Here is an 18,705-nt window from a genome sequence, read left to right on the forward strand (position 1 = left end):
ACGCTAGCCAGTCCACGTGAACGGGACCTCACCTGAGCTCACCTTCGTCTTGCTTTGCGTCTTATCTGCTGCACGTGACCTCCCACTCCCTCACACCTGCTCCTGCATTGCTGTCTCCTCTTCCTTTTTTTCTTTTTCTTTACTTCACTCCCTTCTTCCTTCTTGCACTAATATTATTCTCTTCCTCTCTTTGTTTCTGTTACATTACTCTTCTTGCGCTTCACTCCCTTATTTTGTTGTCCAATTCATGCATTGTATTCTCTTTTTCTTTCCTTTACTTCACTCCTCCCCCTTTGCTACCACTTCCTACACTCCTATATTTACTTTGTTCTTTAAATCCCAATCTTATTCTTCTAATCACCCCCTCCTCCCCTTATCCTTCACTTCTTTACCTCTCCTGTCCTCCTTTACCTTACCTGTCCTTACCTTCCTTTCCCTCCCCTTCTCCCTCTCCCTCAATCCATCAGTGCAAACCGTCTGTTAATTTTCTTTTTCCTCTCAAATTTCAGCTGCTCCTCTTCCTCCTTCTCCTGCACTTTCCTTTCCTTTCCTTTCACTTCTTTACCTCACTTATCCTCCTTTACCTTACCTGTCCTTGCCCTCCTTTCACTCCCCCTCTCCCTCTCCCTTAAACCATCAGTGCAAATCCTTCTGTTAATATTCTTTTTCCTCTCATATTTCAGCTGCTCCTCCTCCTCCTTCTCCTCCTGCAGCTTTTAAGGAATCTGATCTCATTGCCACAAGCGACTGAAGGCCACTGGAAGGCAATTAGGCACAGGTAGGCGACGGGACACACGAGGGACAAAGGGATATTAGGGTGAGCGGTATTACAGGACTCCGGTGATATGGGAACACGAAAGGGGGGAGGGGAGGAGGGATGGAGACACACGAGGGAGACATTGGATGGGGGGGAAGGGAACGAGGGGAGTAGGAAATGGAGAATGGATTGGAGATGGCAATGACGATCTCCTGTTTGAGTATCCATTTCCTTTGAAGTATGCGATATTTTAGTATGCAGGACCTCATCTGATGTTGTATTGTTACCTGAGTGCTCCTCACCTGACACCTGAATGACCTTACCTGTCGCCGGAGACCTTAGCTTGACCAGAGTAATGACCTAACCACTCAGGTCATTACTTCATGGCCAGCGTATGGTAATCTAAATGCCATGGGTCACCTACTTATTACAGTGAAAAACCAACAACATTATGCAGATCCAGCGACAGGAGCACACACACACACACACACACACACACACACACACACACACACACACACACACACACACACACACACACAGATCCTCAGACCAACCCCAGGAGTGCAGGGAATCAATAGCCTTAGAGGCAGGACAGCAGAATGACCCTTGCGCCTTCTTCTCCCTTCTCTTCTCCTTCCCTTTCCCTCTCCTCCACCAGTTGGCAGATCAGAAGAAAGCAGCAAAACAGTTTGAGTCTTGGTCTGGGTTTAAGTCGCGTCAGTAATTTCTTAACGTACATACATACATACTGGTTTATATTAGTGTTATTTTCTTGTAGCCCTATAGTGTTTTCCTGTTATTTTATTATGATTTTATAGTTTGATATTTTTCGTGTTTTTTCCGTAGACTTTATTCTTCTATTTCATATTCTTGCACTTGTAAACTTCAAAGGGTTATGTTTTTTCTTCATTTTTTCTTGCAGTTATGTTTTATTCATTTTCGTATATACTTTGCTCTTCTCTCGCTATTTCTTCCACATCCAAATTTCTAGGAGTTATATTTTTTCTCACTTTTTCTAATTCTTGAAGTTCTGATTAATATTTTTTTTCCTTCAATCTCTCTTTTTCTCGTTTGACACTCCTTACATTTTTTCTTTTTAATCAATTACTTAATCTTTCCTCTTTGTACGTTTTGTCACCATTTTTTTCTCACTTTTTCTAATTCTTTAAGTTCTGTTTAACATTTTTCCTTCAATCTCTCTTTTTCTCGTTTGACACTCCTTGCATTTTTTTTCTTTTTAATAAATTACTTTCTCTTTCCTCTTTGCACGTTTTATCACCATTTTTATTCCTTTATCCAGTATTTTTCTTCTTTCTTCTCGCTCGGCACTTCTTGGATTTCTTTTTCTTCTTCCTCTTACTCCCACGGGGCAGTGTTTTCTTTCTTCTTTAATGATTATCTCTTTCTTCCTTCTCTGTTTCTCTTTCTCTTTCTTCATACTCTTCCCATCTCTAGACCTTCCTCAGAGGTTTTCTTTTTTAGGATTTATGTTTTTTTTCTTTTTCACCCTGGACACTTCCTGTTGTCTTCTCTCTCTCTCTCTCTCTCTCTCTCTCTCTCTCTCTCTCTCTCTCTCTCTCTCTCTCTCTCTCTCTCTCTCTCTCTCTCCAGCTTCTTCAAATTTCAGGGTAACAATGAACATCGATTTATCCTTCTTTCTCTCTCTCTGTCTTTCCTTCTTTCTTTCTTTCTTTCTTTCTTTTCTCTATAATCTCACGGACAGGTAGCAATACTTAGAACGGATTATGACCTCCTGAGAAAATAAAAAAAAGTAAACGATGGAGAACTATATAACAATAAAAGAGAATAAACGAATGACGTAATGAAACAAGATTAACGAAGATGAAGAGGGAAAACAAAAAGTGGATGGTGATGAAGAGGAGGAGGAAGAAGAAAGAGAGAGAGAGGAAAGAAAACAAGGAGGAGGAGGAAAACAACGAACAAGAAGAAGAAAACAAAAGAAAAAAAAGAAAAAAAGGAGATAAAATAAAAAGCAGGAAAAGGAGAAAAAGAACAAAGTCAAGAACAAGAACCAATATAGGAAGAACAAGAACAACAAGATGAAAAACAAGAGGAACAAGAGGAAGAGAACAATCAACTAACTAACCGCTTGACCGTCTTGAAGGAGGAAGAGGTGGGACGAGGAGAGCCAAGAGGAGAGAGAAGAGGAGAGGGCAAGGTTAGCTTCAAGAGGAGGCCGGTGTTAGGTAAGAGGGCAGGAAGAAGAAGAAGAAGAAGAAGAAGAAGTAGAAGAAGAAGAAAAGGAGGAGGTGGAGAAGAAGAAGAAGAAAAAGAAGAAGAAGAAGAAGAAGAAAAAGAAGAAGAAGAAGAAGGAGAAGGAGAAGAAAAGAAAAAAAAAGGAGAAATAGAAGAAGAAGAAGAAGAAGAAGAAGAAGAAGAAGAAGAAGAAGAAGAAGAAGAAGAAGAAGAAGAAGAAGAAGAAGAAGAAGAAGAAGAAGAAGAAGAAGAAGAAGAAGAAGAAGAAGAAGAAGATAAACAAGGGAAGGATGGGAAGGAGGCGGTGGCTGAGTGGAATAAAGTGATTCTGATTCTGGGCGTGGTGAGCCCGTAGACTTAAGCTCGAGTCCCACCGAAACACACTGACTTTTCAAACCATCGGAGTGGCGGAAGATTGCCCTCATGCTGCCCAGATCCCCAATCAACCCTAAATTCAGCGACTCCGTTCAAGTGAAGCACCGGGGGGCAGCATGGGCCAAGCGAGAGTCATATATCACGGCAGCCACTATAAATATAATTCGCCTGCTGCACTAACGGGGTGGGGCCGTACAACAGGTCCCTAAAGAGAGTCTACCAGCGTTAAAAGCAGCAACTAAAAAAATGTAGTAGTAAATAAATGAAAGAGGAGGAAAAGGAAGGAGAAGAAAGGTACACAAAGAGAATGAAGATGAAGAAAATGAGGAAAAGAGGAAGAGGAGGAGGAAGAGCAAGGCAGTAGAAAAAAGAGGAGCAGGAAGAGGAGGAGGAAGAGAGGAGGAGGAGATACTTGAGCGGCCTCTGGAGTGGCCTGCTTAGAGGACAGAGGACAATGAGCTTGATTGGTCGTATGGATCCGAGAAGAAGGAGGAGGAGGAGGAGGAGGAGGAGGAGGTGAGTGGGATCTTGGGTCATCTCATTGCTTTGTACATCCCCCTCCTCCTCCTCCTCCTCCTCCTCCTCTTCCTCTTCCTCCTCCTCTTCCTCTTCCTCCAATTTCAAAAGACAAAAGGAGTCTTGAATATGCAAAACTGGACAAGCATTATATTACCTTTCGATGAGAGAGAGAGAGAGAGAGAGAGAGAGAGAGAGAGAGAGAAGGGGGGGAGAGAAAAATGTGCTTCCAACAAAGGGGAATGAGAAGGTAAGAGGGAAGCGATTGAAGTGTTTAGTCAGTTTCTCTCTCTCTCTCTCTCTCTCTCTCTCTCAAGATAGCTGAAAACCCTAAGATGCACGAGGAAGTGACTAAGAAAGTGTGGAAATGACGGACACACACACACACACACACACACACACACACACACACACACACACACACACACACATTCTCGCATCCCTCCCACAGACACATACTACATAACCTTTCCTCCTCCTCCTCCTCCTCCTCCTCCTTCTCCTCCTTCTCCTCCTCCTCCTCCTCCTGCCACGTTAGCAAGAGGAGCACGAAGAGGCTTCCTTCTGACGTGTTGTGCCCACCAGGTAAACTAAGGAAGCCATTTAATTACATACACACCTACCTGACCTCTCTCTCTCTCTCTCTCTCTCTCTCTCTCTCTCTCTCTCTCTCTCTCTCTCACCTGTCTGAAGGGGACTTATCTACCTAAATGCATTACGGGTCAGGTTAATATGTGTTAGCAGGTCAAGGCCAGGTCAGGCGAATAAGTGTATGAGTTACTGTTGTTGTTGTTGTTGTTGTTGTTGTTGTTGTTGTTGTAGCAGTGTGCCTTTAGTTTCTTTTTATAGAGAGGATTTTATTTTTGTGTGTATATATTTTCCTTCCTTTGTACTCTGTGTGTGTGTGTGTGTGTGTGTGTGTGTGTGTGTGTGTGTGTGTGTGTGTGTGCCGAGGAAACACAGGTTCATGAGCAAACAGTAATCACTATGCATGTGTGTCTAACATTGAAACACTATCTCTGAAGCTACCACCACCACCACCACCACCACAATCACAACCACTACTACTACCACTACTACCAGCACCAGCACCACCACCACCAATACCATTACCACCACTACTACTACTACTGCTATTACTATAAACATTTCCCGTGGTACGCATATGATTAAAACAAGTAATTCATCAAAGGTAACACAAACACAACATATCAAAGGTTACTATATAGCCTCCCCCTTAGCCCCTTTCCTCGCTATATAAAAAAAATAGTCCCTCCCACCCTTTTCAAGCCTCCTCCTCCTCCCTTATTAAAATTCTCTCTCTCTCTCTCTCTCTCTCTCTCTCTCTCTCTCTCTCTCTCTCTCACCTTTCCCCTTACTTCCCCCTCTCTCATTCTCTCCCTCTCTCCCTTTGTTAACTCCCCTCATTCTCTCTCTCCGTTTCTCCCCTTCCTTCATATGTTTCTCTAGGATTCATTTCTCTTCCCTTTCCCCTTTCTCTTCCCTCTTCCTATTTTAAAAGCTCTCATAGTTTTCCTCTTCCTCTTCCTCCTCTTTTCCCTCCTGTAGTCCTTTTCCTCCCCCTCCTTCTCTTCCTCCTCTTAATTAACACAATCATTATCCTTGTTCTACTTATAATTATTCTCCCCTAACTACTACTACTACTACTACTACTACTACTACTACTACTACTACTACTACTATTGCTACAGGCATCAAAATATTTCCCTTGTCAATTAATATGCGAAAATAAAGTGAGAAGGGTGTGGCTGCAAATGCATATATAAACAAACAAACAAAAATAACAACAAAAATATGTGATGGTATATGCTGGCGAGGAAGGGTTGGGTCTCTCTCTCTCTCTCTCTCTCTCTCTCTCTCTCTCTCTCTCTCTCTCTCTCTCTCTACTGGACGTAGTCTATCTTGATTTCCAGAAAGCGTTTGATAAAGTCCCGCATCATAAATTACTTTACAAATTAAAGCAAATAGGTATTGACGGTCAAGTAAACCAATGGATCGCGAATTGGTTGAGCAACAGACAACAAAGAGTAGTGATCGACGGATTTAACTCAGAGTGGGCGCCTGTCACTAGTGGCGTCCCTCAGGGCTCGGTCCTTGGCCCAGTGCTCTTCATTATTTACATCAACGACGTGGATGTTGGACTCAATAACCGCATTAGTAAATTTGCAGACGACACAAAGATTGGCAACTCAGTTCTCACTTACGAAGACAGGCAAAGCCTCCAAGAGGATTTGCACAAAATTTCAGCTTGGTCGGATAGATGGGAGATGCCCTTTAACGTAGACAAGTGCCAGGTCCTTCAAGTTGGAACGAGGAATAAGAAGTTCGAATACGAAATGCGCGGCGTTAAACTCAAAAGCGTTCAATGCGTCAAAGACTTGGGGGTCAAAATCGCGTCAAACCTCAAATTCTCACAGCAATGCATCGATGCAGCAAATAAAGCGAACAGAATGTTGGGCTTCATTAAAAGAAACTTTGTATTCAAGAATAAAGATGTAATAATCCCGCTCTACAACAGTTTAGTCAGACCCCACTTGGAATATGCGGTACAGTTTTGGTCTCCCCACCATGCAAAGGATATTGCTAAATTAGAAGGTGTTCAGCGTCGGGCAACGAAAATGATCCCTTCCTTGCGCAACAAATCCTACGAAGAAAGGCTTTCTACCCTTAACATGTTCTCTCTTGAGAAACGTCGCCTCCGAGGAAAACTGATCGAATGTTTTAAAATACTTAATGGTTTCACGAATGTAGACAGATCAACATTGTTTATGATCGATGACACTTTGCGCACGAGGAACAATGGCGTAAAACTCAGATGTAGACAAGTAAATTCAGACTGCACCAAATTTTTCTTCACCAACGTTGTAGTGCGAGAATGGAATAAGCTTCCACCGTCAGTGGTCCAGTGTAACACGATTGACTCCTTCAAAAATAAGCTCGACCGTCACTTCCTTCAACTTAATATCAACTAGAGTAGAAATGCAACGTTTTGGAGTCTTCTGATTAATGTAAAATCACTTAGGTTTAAGGACAGACCACCAAGTCTGGACCATGGGGTCTGTGTGGTCTGATTTTCTATGTAAATCTATCTATGTAAATCTCTCTCTCTCTCTCTCTCTCTCTCTCTCGTCATAAAATACGGCAAATATGTCTGACTTGTAATAATAATAATAATAATAATAATAATAATAATAATAATAATGAGGTGGGTTGCTTTTTAATATCAATCTTGCAAGAGGAAAATGCTTAATGTCTCAAGTTTATGAGGAAGAGGAGGAAGAAGGAGAGGAGGAGGAGGAGGAGGAAGAGGAGGAGGATAAAAGAAGCAGGATGGAAACACATAAAAGAGAGGAAAGTGCAATTCTGTGGAGGATTCTTTCTCATAACCCAAAAGTGGAGGTGGTGCCCTTCAGTACGCCTCAACAATAATTACAATAGTTTACCATCGCATTAAGAAAACAACACTTCGAAGAAAACTATTATAAGAAAGGGAAGACGTAAGAATTTTTTAATCTATCTATCTATTTATATACACCAACTTATTCACCTACCTTCCTTCCTTCTTCCTATTTTCCTCTCTCTCTCTCTCTCTCTCTCTCTCTCTCTCTCTCTCTCTCTCTCTCTCTCTCTCTCTCTCTCTCTCTCTCTCTCTCTCTCTCTCTCTCTCTCTCTCTCTCCTTTTTCCGTCTATATTTCCTCCCTCTCTTCCTTCTTCCACTTTCCCTTTCCTCTTCCTCCTCCTCCTCGTCATATCATAATTGTTTACTCAGGTAATTTCAGGTTAATTAAAGATCGATTACGTTAAACAAAAGAATGGTTAGGTGGAAGGTCAGGCGAGACACGGAGCCAGACGACGAGATGAAATTAGAACCTTTGTTAAGGGGAAATGGAGAATACTACATCAGAGAATCAGAACCTTTGTCGGTGCAGAATGGAGGACACTAAGATCAGACAAGGAATTAGAACCTTTGTCTTGGCAGAAGAGTACACTAACACTAGACAGAGGGAATTATGACCTTTGTCTGGGCAGAATAGAACCTTTGTCGGGGCATAATAGAACCTTTGTCGGGGCAGAATAGAGTACACTAACACCAGACAGAGGGAATTAGAACCTTTGTCTGGGCAGAATGGAGTACACTAACACCAGACAGGGAACTAGAACCTTTGTCTGGGCAGAATGGAGTACACTAACACCAGACAGAGGAAATTAGAACCTTTGTCTGGGCAGAATGGAGTACACTAACACCAGACAGGGAACTAGAACCTTTGTCTGGGCAGAATTTTTTTTTTTTTTTTTTTTACGTGTTAGCCCATATGCACCGTAGGCATATTCTGCCTCTTCGGTGTTGCTCAGAGGCAGGCCCGTTAGTGGTGCGGGCGCGGGTTTTATAGTGGCACCTGAAAGGCCCATGTTGCCCCCCAAAGCTCATCTTTATTGCTATGCAACTAGAACTCGGGTGTCAGGGTGACATGTAGGTGATTTTAAGCCACTCGGCAAATGACACAAAGTTTCAAGGTAGCACTAGTGGGGATTCGAACCCATGCGTCGACATCAGTCCGATCCCAAGCTCACCACCTTATCCACTAGGCCACCGCCTCCCTGAGAATGCAGAACACTAACACCAGACAGAAGAAAGAAGTTGAGGACACTGGGAAAGGCCTTTGTGTTGGACGAACAAGTAGGCTGCTGGAGCTGATGATGATATTTGGGCAGGCAGGAGGGTCATATATTTAAAAAGATAAGTAAATTTAATTAACTATAAACAAAGAAAAAAATAGAAGCGGATGTCACCTGCGTTATCATTTATCTTTTGTAAGGGGAGAGGGAGATAGGGACGAAGAGGAAGAGGAAGAGGTGACGGTGGAGGAGGAGGAGGAGGAAGAGGACGAGGAAAATTTCAAGCAAGACCAAGAGGAAAAGTGTTTCAGTGCATACAACTTCAGGTTATTTTTTTCCTTCTTTTCTTTCTTCTCATCTTCCATTCTCTCGTCCTTCATCTCAAGCTAATCTTCATAAACCTTCTTAGTTATGCATGAGTACTTCTATAAGACCTCTCTCTCTCTCTCTCTCTCTCTCTCTCAGGTGTACTCCGGAACTAATTAGCACACAAGACAGGTACTCAAGGTAATTCACACGAGAGAACTTTCCCGATAAACAACAAAACTAATTCACTACTACTACTACTACTACTACTGCTACTACTACTACTACAAACACAATGAGTAAGTATCGCAGGAAAGAAATAACAAAGAAACGGAAAAGTCTTGAGAGAAAAAAATGAATGCAAAACGATATGAAAAACAAGACTCTGCGTGCCCCGAAATCTCTTGTTCAAAAACTTACAACGAATCATATCTCTCTCTCTCTCTCTCTCTCTCTCTCTCTCTCTCTCTGAAAAAATCGTTCCAGCGGTCTCACACACACACACACACACACACACACACACACACACACACACACACACACACACACACACACTGTCGTCAAGCTATTTTTCTTCGCTTCAGGGGACCGGGTACATTATGTTGTTGTTGTTGTTGTTGTTGTTGTTGTTTGTGGAGGTGGTGGATATTCGCTTCCTGTATTCTCCCTCCCTTTCTTCATTCTTCTCCACGTCCTTCTCCACCTCCACCTCCTCCTCCTCCTCCTCCATATGGACGTCATACAAATGGTCGCTAATTATGTAACCACCGGTGCGTAATTGGTGTGTGTGTGTGTGTGTGTGTGTGTGTGAGAGAGAGAGAGAGAGAGAGAGAGAGAGAGAGAGAGAGAGAGAGAGAGAGAGAGAGAGAGAGAGAGAGGTGACCTTAATTTTTACTTCATGAAGCATAATTTAAGGGAAGGAGAGCACAGAGGACACACACACACACACACACACACACACACACACGACTTTCTCCTCAATGCTTCACAATCTATCACAGTTTCATAACGACAAAAATCTTCCCACGAAACACACACACACACACACACACACACACACACACACACACACACACACACGGAAAAAAAAAAAGAGTATAAAACAACAATAACAACAACAATAAAGATAACAACATACAAAAAAAAAACATGAGTACTAAAACAATGAAGTAATCACACACACATAAATAATCACCCCCCCCTACACACACACACACACACACACACACACACACACACACACACACACACACACACGTGCGAACACACACACACACACACACGTACGAACACACACACAGGTAAAACGAAATGAATCGGCGCTAAACATTGCCCGTACAGGTGACTCTCGCTCTTCATTACCTGCTTCCTGGTTGGTGGTCACGCCAGGCTCACTTTCACTACCGGGGACGTGGGAGAATGGGAAGGTGGGGAGGTTGGGAGTGAGGGGAGGAGGAAGGGGGGGAGGGGAGTTGCAGCGGGGATTAGATGACACAAGAGTTGGGGTTGCTTTCAAGGGGATGACCATAAGGAAGAGGAGGAGGAAGGGGAAGGGAAGCGAGGTAAGGAGAGAAAGAAAGGGAAGAAGGATGTGGAAGTATGAAGGGATTGAAGGAATGGAGGAGGATGGGAAGAGAGGTAAGGAGAGAGGGAAAGGGAAGAAGGAAGGGGAAGAATGAAGGGATTGAAGGAATGGAGGAGGAAGGCAAGAGAGGTAAGGAGAGAGAGAAAGGGAAGAAGGAAGGGGAAGAATGAAGGGATTGAAGGAATGGAGGAGGAAGGCAAGATAGGTAAGGAGAGAGAAAGGGAAGAAGGAAGGGAAAGGGAAGCAAAGAAGAAAAGCAAATAAGAATACAAAAAAAAAAGATAGAGAGAAAACTTACTGGACATAGGAAGAGAGGGAGGAGACAAGAGAGGAAGAATAGGGAGAGGGAAAGGGAGAAAGGGAGGATATAGGGAGGAATAAAAAAGGGGAAGTAAGGCTGGATTAAGGGGGGAAGGAGGGAGAGGATTTGGAGGGGGAGGAACCTGGGGATTTGTGGGGATTACGTGTATGCAGTGCTGTGGCTGGGGAGGAAAGGGGAGGGGAAGGGAAGGAAGAGAAATAGGAGAAGGACATGGAGGAGAGGAAGGGGTAGGGTTTGGGTGGAGAGAAAAAGGAATGGAGGTGAGGAAGAGGAGAGAAGGGAAGGGAAGGGAAAAGGTAATGTAAGAGAAAGGGAGAGGGGAGGGAGGGGAAAGAGAAGGTAGGGAAAGGGAAGGAAAGGGAGGGAAGAATAGTGAAGGAAAGTTAAAAGGTGGGAAAGAAAGAAGAGGAAGATGGGAAGGAAAGGGAGAGTAAGTTGAAGTTCAAGGTTGGGAAAGGAAAGGGTGAAGGGAAGTGAAAGGAAGGGAAAGGGTGGGAGGATTAACTACCATCACCACCACCACCACTACCACCACCACCACCATTACCACCACCAACAACAACAACAACAATAACAAAAACATCAGAAACGGAAGCAGAACCTATAACAACAATAACAATGAGGACAGCAACAAAGGAAAGAATAACTACTACTACTACTACTACTACTACTACTATTACTACTACTACTACTACTACTACTTCCGCAACTTTCTGACATTTTCTAAACATTCAACACAGACTACAGCCTTTGTCACACACACACACACACACACACACACACACACACACACACACACACACACACACACACACACACACACACACACACACACACACACACACACGATCCGCTCCAACTTTTGATCAAAAATCTCATAAAAGTGCAAACGAAGGAGAGAGAGAGAGAGAGAGAGAGAGAGAGAGAGAGAGAGAGAGAGAGAGAGAGAGAGAGAGAGAGAGAGAGAGAGAGAGAGAGAGAGAGAGTAAGGCTGCTTCTCAAGAGCAAAGTGGGGTCTTTTATCATTTCGAGAGGAGGAGGAGGAGGAGGAGGATTAGATGGAGGAGGAGGAGGAGGGCAGAAACGCATTGGTCATTAAAATATGCAGTAAGCGTGGGACAGCCAGACGGAGGAAGAGAAGAGGAGGAAGAGAAGGAGGAGGAGGAGGGTCAGGCTGGGACGTTTAGAGGAGAACTGTTTACCATTAGTCGTGTGTGTGTGTGTGTGTGTGTGTGTGTGTGTGTGTGTGTGGTTTTGCGTGCGGTTAAAAGCAGTAACAGGAATAACAGCGGAACGAGGAACAGAAGGAGGAGGAGGAGGAGGAAGTGGAGTGGGAAAACAAAGAGGAGGAGGAAGTGGAGTGGGAAAACAAAGAGGAGGAAGAGGAGGATAAGTAGATAACTTGATAAAAGAAGGAAATAAGATTAAAACAAAGAAACCAAAGAAAAACAAAGAAATCAATAAGAAAAGAGGGAAGAAGAAACAAAAGGGAATGATCTAAAAACAATCAAATTCGGTAAAATAAAAGAAGACTTAAAGAAAGGAGAAAGAGAGGAAGGAAAAAAAGTAAGATGGAGGATAAAATAAAAGGAGAGATAAGATTAGAGAGAGAGAGAGAGAGAGAGAGAGAGAGAGAGAGAGAGAGAGAGAGAGAGAGAGAGAGAGAGAGAGAGAGAGTCTGTCCCTTCGTTTAGCACTTAACACAAAGGTCTAACTATTGCTTTGTTTCGAAGCCGTAATGAGAGACTTCCTGAGAGAGAGAGAGAGAGAGAGAGAGAGAGAGAGAGGTGATGGAGTCTGTCAACTTCATTTCGAAAGCATGATACCCCCTTTTTGAATCTCTCTCTCTCTCTCTCTCTCTCTCTCTCTCGCGATAATGGAGTCGGTCAACTTAATTTTCGTGACATGACGCTCTCTCTCTCTCTCTCTCTCTCTCTCTCTCTCTCTCTCACACACACACACACACACACACACACACACTATCTATCCATCTATCTATCTCTTGTCTTAATCACCACTCCGTTGTGCCTCCTCTCTTTATTTCATTTTCTCTCCACTCCTCTGTCATATCGTTTATCATTTTTTTCTTTTATTCATTTCCTTTCCTATTCCTTTCATTTCCTCTCCTCTTCTTTCATTTCATTTCATTTCATTTCCCTTCCTCTCCTCTCCTCTCATTTCATCTCCTTTCCTTTCATTCTTTCCCTATCCTCTTCTTCCTCTTCATTTCCCCTCTTTTCCTTCCTTTTCCTCTCCTCTCCTCTTCAGGGATGGAGTGAATACAAGAATTTTGCATTCGAATACGAATACTTCAAATTCCAACGAATACGAATACGAATTCGAATACACTGAATTGGTTTTAATTCGAATACAAATAGGAATACTTCTTGAAAGTATTCATGAATACTTTTCATTGAGAAATACCTTCTCGACGCAACTGAGTGTAGAACTGTGCTGAGGCTGCCAGCCGCGCTGTCACAGTCCGCGACTGTACTATACACGACGATTACACGTCCGCCCAGCAGCAGGCTGGAGTTGTAAAGAACTTCGGCTGTTATTTCTGATAATAAATCTTTAAGTATTCGTCAAATTATTCGCAGAATACGAATACTTTCCCCTGGTATTCGTATACGAATGAGAATACTTTGATTTCTATCAATATTTATTCGAATACGAATACACCAAAATATGGTATTCGAATACGAATGCCGAATACGACTACTCCATCCCTGCTACTCTGGTGTCACTTCCTCTGCTATTCCTTTCCTTTCCCTTCCTCTTCTATTCTCTCCTCATTGCATATCTCCTTTCCTCTTCTCTAATGTCCTATCCTCTCCCCTCCTTTCCTTTTCTTTTTCATTTCCCTTCCCTTCATCTTTTCTCCTCTCCTCTCCTCTCCTCTCCCTACCTTCCCTTCATCACCTGTCCTATGTCAACAAACGAAGCTCCTGTTTACACCTTTCTGCAGGTAAACTGACCCCTTAAACACACCTGAGAGAGAGAGAGAGAGAGAGAGCGGGGGGGGAGGAAAGAGAGGGGGGGAGGACTTTCGTGTTTACCTAAGACTCCCATGAACACTAATCTGAAGAATCAACAACAGAAAACGACGGTATATTTTTTCTTATTTTTCGTGCATAGTAAAAATAGATAGAAAGATAGATAAGTAGAGAGAGAGAGAGAGAGAGAGAGAGAGAGAGTGCGTGTTTATGTGTGTGCGTGTGTGTGTGTGTGTGTGTGTGTGTGTTTATCTTACAGGAAATGTGTGTGTGGAAAAGTTTACAGTGGATGTGTATTTGTGTGTGTGTGTGTGTGTGTGTGTGTGTGTGTGTGTGTATTTTTCCCAATGCAGCAAAAAAGAGATGAAATTCGATCAAGAAGGAAGAAAAGACTCTATAAGGAAGGACAAGGCAGCGCAGAGGGAGCACCAGGCGGGCACTAGGCACTCCCAAGCCGTCGTTCTCTTAAACAGCCGCTCCTAAACTAGTGCTCGGCGGGGGACCTGGACGCTGGGTCTCCTCTCGGTGCCAATTCAGAGAGGGTGGGACTGAGGGCCAGGAACCGCTCAAGGGGCAGCAGATGGGATTGTTCAGTCGGTATTAATAAAGTCCACTTAATTACTTACGATACTTAACCTACTTTTGTGATACTGTGTACATTCCAGTATCACAAAATTACACTTCCACCCTTCACATCATCCATTCCCAAAGACCGTAGAGATCATTCGGGTTTGAATAAGTGTTTCTTTAGGTTCATGGTACAGAAGAAGGGTCAGACTACCACCAGGGTCATAAAACTATCTATGGAAAGGCCCAAAACTCCTACGAAAGCCTTGTCAAATGTGTACGTCGTTGGGTTGGGCACCGAAATGTTTAGAGAGCAAGGGAGGGATGGAAGGAAGGAGGGAGGGACAGGAGGGAGAGGCAACGGATTGAAGAATGAAAGGAAGAGAAGGAATGGAAGAAGGGAGATAGATAGGGAGATTGAAAAAGAGGGCGAGTGGCATAACAGAGAGGAATGGGAGGAAAGAAGAGGAATTGAGAGAGAGAGAGAGAGTAAACACAGTCACGGGAAGTCCCACACACTAAATATTTAACTCTCTCTCTCTCTCTCTCTCTCAGGTGTGATATTACCTGGCGATATCACTGTTTATTACCTCCTTTTCTCTATTGCTCCCAAGTCTTATTACTCAGAGGAGCTCACAACTTCTTTACTTCTTTCTCCTTCCTTTTCTCCTTTTCCCTTTCTTTCCGTTTTTCTTTTATCTTCGTCTTTCTTTCTTTTTCCTCTTCCTTCCTTCCTTTCTCTTTTTGATTGGAGGTACTCAGAATTTCCTCCTTTTATTTAGTTTTCTTTCTTTTCTTCTTTATTTTTTTCCATTGCTTTCTTTCTTCCTTTTTTATCATTCATTCATTCTTTCTCTCTCTCCATCTTTCTTCCTTCCTTTCATTTACTTCCTTTCTCTCTTTCTTTCTTTCTTTGCCCGGAGGTAGTCACAGTTTCCTCTTTTTTTCCTTCTTTCCTTCTTTCTTCTTCCTTCTTTTCATTCCTATCTTCGTTTCTGTGGTACTAAATAACCCTTCATCCTCTCTTATACATTTCTTTCAAACCCAATCTTCCTACTTTTCCTACTTTCCTTCTTCCTTTTCATTCCTATCTTTACTCTTTCTATCTTCGTTGCTGTGGTACTAAATAACCCTTTGTCCTCTTGTATACATTTCCTTCAAAACCAATCTTACGTTGTTTGTTTCTCTTACAGTCTTATCGTAAATTCATAAGGGGTTGGATTCTATATATTTCGCCTTGCTTGGTGTTAAATTCTTCCTCTTGGCACGGAATTAATAACGTTCGTTCGTGTGTGCGTTAAACCCTTTCAACACCAAGCAGCAAGACCGTTCGCGTGTGTTTTTTTTTTTCCTTTCCTTTACAGTTTACAGCAAAGCGCTTTCGAGATTGCTTTCCTATTTTCGCCTCTTTTTACGATCACCTCACATATCGTTGGTCTCTCTCTCTCTCTCTCTCTCTCTCTCTCTCTCTCTCTCTCTCTCTCTCTCTCTCTCTCTCTAACCACGCCTTTCTTCTGCTCTTTATTTATACTCCACTTCCTTTCACTTCCCTCTTTCATTTCCCTTTCCTACTCTCTCTCTCTCTCTCTCTCTCTCTCTCTCTCTCTCTCTCTCTCTCTCTCTCTCTCTCTCTCTCTCTCTCTCTCTCTCTCTCTCGCCCAGCTTAACTTTTCCTTTCTCCTGGTGAGTGTGTGTGTGTGTGTGTGTGTGTGTGTGTGTGTGTGTGTGTGTGTGTGTGTGTGTGTGTGTGTGTGTGTGTGTGTGTGTGTTCGTAGCCTGAAGGACATTTTACAGCTTGCTTTCGTTTCCCTTTTTAGTGTTTGTTTGTAATGTGTCAAGGTTGGAATTGCGTCTCTCTCTCTCTCTCTCTCTCTCTCTCTCTCTCTCTCTCTCTCTCTCTCTCTCTCTCTCTCCCCTTAAGTTGCTTTGATGAAGTGTGTGTGTGTGTGTGTGTGTGTGACTAAGAGTACACCAAGGTCACAACACATAAAAAAAACATCATCATCAACAACAACAACAACAACAACAACAACAATAAAGGAGAATGGAAGAAGAGAAAAGGGTATTAAGAAGAAAAAAAAAATGTCATTGAGAAGTAAGAGAGAGAGAGAGAGAGAGAGAGAGAGAGAGAGAGAGAGAGAGAGAGAGAGTATAGTGACATCATCTTAGTCAGCGAGGTCACACTAGGCGCCACACGAGGACGAGGACTGTGACAATAGCGTGACTGCGGCGTGAAGGTGACGAGGTGGTGTGGCTGGGGGGTGACGCAGGTAATAAAGGGTGACGCTGGAAAGGTGTGACGGCAGAGTAAAAGCGTCACGGTGCAAAGGTGTGGCTGGGAGGGTGTGAGTGAATAGAAGTGTGACTCTAAATAGGTCCAACGTAACAGGTGTGATGGAAGAGATGTGACTTACTATAGGTGTGACTGGAAAGGTGATGTGACGCTCTATACAGGTAAGAAGTCAGACAGGTGCGGAGGAACAGCTGTGAAACTCTAATTAGGTCCAACGATGCAGGTGTGACGGAACAGATGTGATGGTGTGTGTGTGTGTGCGTGTGTGTGTGTGTGTGTGTGTGTACGTAAAGGTGTGTAGTTGTTGTTGTTGTTGCTGTTTTTACTATCATTACTACTACTACTACTACTACTGCTACTACTACTACCTTCTATTCAACTCCACCACTAACACCATTTCCCCATTACCCCATTACAATTAACATCACCACCACCACCACCATCACCACCACCACCATCAACACCATCTTACATCATAACAAACGCAATCTATCTTCATTACCACCACCACCACCACCACCCGTACCTTCATCCTTTCCCTTTCCCCATAATCCTCACCACCACCACCACCACCACCAACAACAACAACAACAACAAGGCGATGAGGCAATACATGGAGCAAACAGGATACACTCACGGTCACGATAATAATAAAAAAAAAACAAAGAAAACAATTAACGAAGCTATGTTGACCTGCTGTAGACACAAAGAGAGAGAGAGAGAGAGAGAGAGAGAGAGAGAGAGAGGACAGCAACAAAGGAGTAATGAAAAAAAAAACGAGAAAAAAACGAACCAGAGAGAAAGAGAAAGGGACAAAGTAGGAAAAAAAAGGGAGATTACAGGAAAAAATAAAGTTGAGAAAGTCTGAAATGAAATGAGATGAGGAAAAAGGAGATAGAATGTCGGAAAAGAGAAAAGGGGAAATGAAGTAGAAGAAGAAGAAGTAATAAGAAAAAGAAGAAAAAAGAAAAGGAAGGGTAAGAGGAGAATGAGGGAAAGGGAAAAAAAGAATGGGCAGAAGAAAAAAAGAAATATGATATGAAGTGTTATGAAGGAAATTAAGGAAAGGAAGAGAAGGAAACGACAGAAAAGGGGAGAAATGAGAAGAAAACAAAGAAAAGCAGAGAGAGAGAGAGAGAGAGAGAGAGAGAGAGAGAGAGAGAGCAAAGGGGTTTCCCAAATCTATAATCAGTTTATCGACGTGACATTAGAGAGAGAAGAAGGTTGTAACGTTTGAGGGAGATAGATAGATAGGCAGAGAAAGATACAAAGATAGAAACCGAGTGAGAGTACGAGTGTGTGTGTGTGTGTGTGTGTGTGTGTGTGTGTGTGTGTGTGTGTTATCGCCTGTCACTTTAACATTTACACACACAAACACATACACGGTCCGTTCCATTCCACCCCCTAAACCCCCCCCCCCCCCTCTCTCTCTCTCTCTCTCTCCCCGCTATCAGAATCAAAGTGTTACAATATTTGATACGCGAAATATTGCTGTCTCGCATTTTACTCTATTTTTATTTTCCTAATTAATTAAATTAGGGAGACAGACAGAGAGAGAGAGAGAGAGTGCTCATGCCTCACGTTCAGTACACTTCGAGCGGGGAGAAAAGGAAGAGGGAGAGAAGGAGGGAGTGGGGGAAGAGGAGAAAGAGAGAGAGAGGAAGAGGGGGGGGGGGGGGGGTGGGGGGACGTTGTGTCTACGAGCCACTGTAAAAACTTTAAACTTCCTTTCACTTTCAATGGAGCGCTTCATACTGTCACTCCGACTGCTGCTGCTGATGATGATAATAGGAGTAATGAGAGAAGGTTACATTACGTTCTCTCTCTCTCTCTCTCTCTCTCTCTCTCTCTCTCTCTCTCTCTATCGTGTTTCTTATCTCTCGACATCCTGTAACTTTCCGTCTCTCTCTCTCTCTCTCTCTCTCTCTCCTTATCTCTAACCTCCTCCTCTCCTCCCTTTCTCTTCAGTTTCTTCCATGGTTTCTTCTCTACCACTCCTCTCTCCTTTTTGTCTCCTCATCATTTTTCTCTTTTCCTTCTCTCTTCATTCATTCTCTCATTCATTTTACTTAACTCCAAATTTCCCTTTCCTCCACTTTTCCCCCTCTCTCTCTCTCCTCCTCCTCCTC

The 18,705-nt window shown here is 43.1% G+C and overlaps 1 protein-coding gene and 2 long non-coding RNA genes across 9 annotated transcripts in view; 1 reads left to right on the forward strand and 2 right to left on the reverse strand.

Annotated features, from left to right (window-relative positions):
* The window catches only part of LOC126996149 (uncharacterized), a 1,642-nt gene extending 235 nt beyond the window's left edge, over window positions 1–1,407 (reverse strand). The window contains exons 1-2 of the long non-coding RNA XR_007751017.1: window positions 590–1,407; window positions 1–545 (exon numbers count right to left, since the gene is read on the reverse strand). The exon at window positions 1–545 is cut by the window's left edge and continues 235 nt beyond it. This is a non-coding gene — a long non-coding RNA (uncharacterized LOC126996149). The remainder of the gene's footprint in view (window positions 546–589) is intronic.
* The window catches only part of LOC126996144 (golgin subfamily A member 6-like protein 22), a 169,835-nt gene that overhangs the window by 14,949 nt on the left and 136,181 nt on the right, over window positions 1–18,705 (reverse strand). The gene's annotated exons all lie outside the window — the stretch shown is intronic.
* On the forward strand, window positions 10,098–11,079 carry LOC126996152 (uncharacterized). The gene is made up of 2 exons (XR_007751020.1): window positions 10,098–10,527; window positions 10,604–11,079. It is a non-coding gene; the product is annotated as an uncharacterized LOC126996152 (long non-coding RNA).

This window comes from Eriocheir sinensis, chromosome 9 (genome assembly GCF_024679095.1).
Source record: "Eriocheir sinensis breed Jianghai 21 chromosome 9, ASM2467909v1, whole genome shotgun sequence".
Classification (NCBI taxonomy): Eukaryota; Metazoa; Arthropoda; class Malacostraca; order Decapoda; family Varunidae; genus Eriocheir; species Eriocheir sinensis.